Source organism: Dipodomys spectabilis, unplaced genomic scaffold (assembly GCF_019054845.1).
Source record: "Dipodomys spectabilis isolate Male_0828 unplaced genomic scaffold, ASM1905484v1 ptg000487l, whole genome shotgun sequence".
NCBI classification, from domain to species: Eukaryota; Metazoa; Chordata; class Mammalia; order Rodentia; family Heteromyidae; genus Dipodomys; species Dipodomys spectabilis.
In genome coordinates this window covers 524,585-530,091 of record NW_024871164.1, presented here as the reverse complement: position 1 = coordinate 530,091, position 5,507 = coordinate 524,585, and the positions used below count along the sequence as shown (strand labels likewise).

Here is a 5,507-nt window from a genome sequence, read left to right as displayed (position 1 = left end):
CAGTAACCAGAATGATCTAAACCATTTCCTGAATTCTAAATTTTAAATAAAATCATTTTTAAGCTTTGATAATATCATTTATGGTCTCTTCAAAGAAATTAAGCTAAAACAAATGATACTTTTTAAACATTTCACTCACATTGTAAAGAATATTAACATAGGTCAACAAGAGATTAATTATTTCAGATTCATCATATTTAGTGATCTTAGTGTGAAGAATGTAGAGAGTAGAAGGTCCTTATACTCAATAAATAGTATTGGCTAAATTAAATCATTATCTGGATTTCTTATTTGGAGGTTAATCACATAGAGACAGGAAAATAATAAAAAAATTTACTTTGGTTTCAACAGGAAAAGATATTTGTGTATGTACCACAGTTGCTTTATTAGTTTGTAGTTGAACACTAGACTTCGATTTATATCTTGGCTGTTGTTGTGAATAATGTGAATAACAATGAACTACAGATATATTTATGAGTTACCCAGAGAGAAATATTCACATGATTGGTGGGTCAGATGATATTTCAACTTAGGATTTCTTTTTCTTTTTTTTTTTTTTTTGGGTCTGGTAGTGGGGCCTGAACTCTGGGCCTGGGCGCTTTCCCTCAGCTCTTCAGCCCAAGGCTAGCGCTCTACCACTTGAGCCACAGCGCCACTTCCGGCTTTTTCCTTTTTGCTTATGTGGTACTGAGGAATCAAACCCAGGGCCTAGACCATGCAAAGCAAGCGCTCTACCACTGAGCCACCTTCCCAGCCCAGGATTTCTTTAGAAAACTGCATACTACTTTCTACAATGAGAACACTAACTTGTATTTTGACTAAGAGTATAGAAAATTTCCTTTTCTCCAGTGTCGCCAGCCAACATTATTACCTTTTGAGTTTTTTTAAAGGGTAGGTTTTTACTGTGTGCAGTACCCAAGACTGGCCTTAGACTCAAATCCTTTTACTCCAACCTCCACTCACTTGGAATTACCAGCCTTTACCACCACACCTGGGTCCTTGGATATTTTTGATAAGAGTTATAATAGTTACAAAGTAGTATTATAGTAATTTTGAATTGCATTTCTCTAATGACTTCTGCTCACAAAGCATTCAGCCAACATAGACGTTTTATTAAATACAAATTTGTAAATCCACAGGAGATTTTCAGGGCTTTTTGGAAAACATGTCTATTCAGAATTTTTGTCCATTTTTAATCAAGTTTCTTGTTAATCTCATCTTTAATCTCTCTATAGCAAATCAATAATTAATTCAAAGTAGTAGAAAGGAAAAAATTAAGCAGCTCCTAACATTTAAAATTTTTTTAATAACATGATATTGCTTAAATCATTTTCTGTTGAGGCTTGAGACTATATAACTCAATTTAGTTAGACCTTTTACAAGACTATATATAATTTATTTATTTTACTTTGTTCTTTCCAAAGGCTGCATGACTAATTTCACTTGGTTTCTTTCAGTTTCATGTAGTTCAGATTTCAAACTGAAGAATAAATGGAAGGAAGCAAACAAAAAATATATTTCCCCTCATCTGATGATGCCTCTATAAGAATGAGGAAAGTGTTGATCCTTCTAAGGACCTATGATAGAATATCAAAAAGACAATTTATTCTTCTAGGTCTTCCTTATCTTTGCGATGTAACTTAAATGATGTAAAACACAATATACTGCTCAGATACTTTTATGTTCTATCAGTTTTGCACATTTTCATATGGATTTCAACTCTGTCTACAACATTTCTTCATCGTTCTGACCCTGATACTTTTACATTATCATGACATAAGATAACCAGTTTGTTTTACAGCATGAGAAGTTATCCATCTGGCTTCCTTGGAAGCAGAGCATAGTCAATAGATATTACTTCTGGTTGCTCACACTATATGTAATGGTTTTTGTATTACTTATCATATTCTATTTGGTATTTAAAAAAGAATGCTGGCTAAACTCAAAGCTCATTCATAGGTTTATGTTAAGTGTTTCACAAGTCTTATTCTCTTAATTCTTAAGATAACATTCGCTATAATGCTAATGTTATTACCATTGTAGTGTTGGGAAAAATTGTAGTTAAAGACACTAAGTGCATGGCCCAAAGACACACACAGTGAGGAAGGAAATAAGTCAAAGTTTCCAAAAGTCTTTCAGTAATACCAAAAAGGTGGGTAAAATCTCTCCATTCTCTTACACTCTCAATTCAATATTCATTATGTCCAAGAAATAATAGCATAGCAAATATTGCCCTTGGTGATTGTTTTCTATCACATTTTGTCTTCAACACAGAATGTGTTGGTGACATTGGGTTATCATACACAGAGCTGAGCTTACAAATTGAGGTCCGAAGACAGCCAAATTTCTTCTGTCACACAGTTCCAGTTTCATTTTTAAAAAGTACTAAAACTTTTAAATATCATCACTTACTATCTTTTAACAATCCCCAAACTGACATATACTCACTTCAAAAGGCTTTCAAATTAGGAGATGATAAAACAGGCCCCCATGAAGTAAATTTTCTTTTATTTTTTAAAATTGTTCTAAAAGCCTTGTGCTGGCTGGTCACACCTATAATCCTATCTACTCTGAATATTTGCTCTGGAGTCTGATTTCTGTGGATAACACTTGGGAGCCAATCAGGACCAAAAAAAAAAAAACTTCATGAAATTATTTTTCAAAATGTTTAATGAACTAGCAAAGAGCCATGAATTGAGATGTAGCTTATATAGTAGCTCACCAATCTAGATAGGAAAGGCCTAGCAAGACCTTGAAGCCCTGATTTTAAACTCTGAGCACGCCAATATACATGTATGGCGTGTGTTCACATGCACGCACGTGTTTCCTTGAGCGCTGCCTTACTCACACACACACACATTTATTCAAATTACCGTCATATCAGTGTTCTGCATTAATTTCTTTGTTAATGATATTATATGGGTAAAATACAGGAAATAAACTCTTCCATCTCAGAACATTTTTATATGTTTTTTATTGTAATAATACTGTGCACAGGGGTCACATTTACAAGGACAAGGAAACTAGTACATTTCCTAACAAGCATTGTTACCTCCTCCTTTATATTTCCCATACCATCCCTTCCCTCCAACCTCCACAAGTATACTCCCCTCCCCCTTCCTTCCCCCGCCTAAATTGTAAAGTTCATTTTTCAACATAGTGTCTTGTGCATCTCATTGTTACAATGGGTCAACCTGTATCCCTATTTGAGCATTTTTTCCCTTCCCCTCCCCAAATTAGAGAAGCATACATACAAGATGTAAGTGCACCAACTTCAAATACAGAGAAAACAGGGGTTATATCGTGGGGAGAAACATACAAAAAAACAAAAAATTGACATCACACATTATAAGTACCTGAGAAACAATAGCAAGAAACAAAAAACCACTTGTGTCCCTATTTTGGGGTTCAATTTCTTTAACATCATTTTATCTGGTTATATGCACATATCTTTTGAACTTTTCTGCTTATCCCAGACATACATTTGTTATTGAAAATAAGGGAAATCATGGGACCTATGTTTCTTTGGACTTGGCTTACTTCAGTCAATAAATTTTTTTCCAAGTCTTTCCATTTCCTAACAAATTGGGCGATGTCATTCTTTCTGATGGAGGCATAGAATTCCATTGTGTAAATATACCATATTTTCTTGATCCATTCATCTAATGGGGGCATTTGGTTTGGATTCATATCTTAGCTATCATAAATAATGTTGCAATCAACATAGTTGTGCTGGTAGTTTTAGTATGGTCTTGTTTATGATCATTTGGGTAAATCCCCAAAAGTGGGATTACTGTGTCATACGGGAGTTTTATGTAGAGTCTTTTGAGGAACTTCCATACTGCTTTCCAAAGTATTTGAACAAGTTTACACTCCCACCAAGAATGCAGTACGATTCCCTTGTGACCACACAACTTTCAGCATCTGTTGTTGTAAAAATATGGAATGCTACACAAATTTTCATGACATACTTGTGCAGGGGGCATGCTAATCTTCTCTGTATTATTCCAATGTTAGTGTATGTGATGCTAAATTGAGCACAGAACATTTTTATATATAAAGTATAATTTTTATTGATTTTATTAAACTAGACAATTCAACAAAATTAAGTTCAAAAGAATTGTGAAATTTTAGAATCCTATATTTCTTACATAAGCACACATTTAGGAATAAAATCAAGATAGACATGCCAAAAACAAAATAATTCCAGATATTTGTAGTTCAAGAGATGTGTAGGAGGAGGAATTCAATTATTCTATACAAGGCACCTGTCAAAATGAACATTGCAGCAAGTGTTTTGGTTTGTTTTTTAGGTCATATTTAAGGTTTTAAATATGCTTAATTTTGGGATTTTGCTTATATATGCCCAAATTAGGACCGTTTGGCAGGTATAAAACTTTTCTATAAAGTATTTAATATTTATGGTAACAGACATTAAGTACTAAGTATTTACATTTCAGAGTTTATGGAAACTTTATTAATGAGAAGTTGCAAAGTCTTTGTGTAAAGAAGCAGAGTGAAGAGTTAAGACTTTAACTATACAGTTTCTGTTAAAACTTTAGGGATTCCTTACTTTATTTGATAGCAAGGAATAAATGATGATATAAGCCATAATGTACGCATGTATGTTACTATTCACACACATATATATACACACGTATACATGCACACATGGAGAAAGACATAATTACAGCCAACACAAGTTTCACCAGTTGTTGAATATGCCTTAAACTGAATACTAGAAACAATATATGTTGAAGATGTATTTGTCTCTAAGAGTTCATTTACCACTCCTCTTATCTCTTAAAACTGGTAGTTTTAGAGAGATTTGACTTACAAAATGCAGTACAAATGATAGCAAGTCACTTGGAAACCTCAGTAAGTATGTCATATGGTGTCTCCCTGCTCCTCAAGGATTGTCCTCTTGTAGACACTTTCAACCACCAATTTAGCAGGAGAATACCCTGGTAAAGAGTAAAGTTATAAGGCTTTAAATGGCATCCTTACTTGAGCTCTTTTTCCAACAACCAGCATGAATTTGTAGGCAGATGAGTGAGTCCTCAAAAAATTGGACTCTACATATATATTTAACTGACCCATGTGAAAATTCCTATGTGAGAAATGCTGACTGAGGTCTTGCTGATTTCCTGGCCAAGAAAATAAGAAAAAAAGAAAGTATTTTTAATGTTTTAAAGTTTGAGAATAATTTGTAACCTGTCAATAAAGGTGTAGAAGACAATTATACCAACTGACAAAAAAAAATGATGGCATTTCATTTATGTGCTCTTGGATTTGGCCAGTGATTTTAGAGGTGTCTACACAAGTAGAATCAGCATAAATCAAGCCAGCATTTCTTCATTTATGATATAAGGAAAGGTTACTGGTTGACCCATTGTAATAATGAAATATACAGGACACATTACCAGAGGATGGGTGAATGGGGGAGGTGGGGAGGTGTGAAGGGAAGGGATGGTAGGGGAAAAACAAAGGGGAGGGTAACAATGCTC

The 5,507-nt window shown here is 34.0% G+C and overlaps 1 non-coding gene across 1 annotated transcript; it reads right to left on the bottom strand.

Annotated features, from left to right (window-relative positions):
* Nucleotides 1-3,934: 3,934 nt before the first annotated feature.
* LOC122098717 lies at nt 3,935-4,041 on the bottom strand. The gene has a single exon (XR_006145791.1). It is a non-coding gene; the product is annotated as a U6 spliceosomal RNA (small nuclear RNA).
* Nucleotides 4,042-5,507: the final 1,466 nt, after the last annotated feature.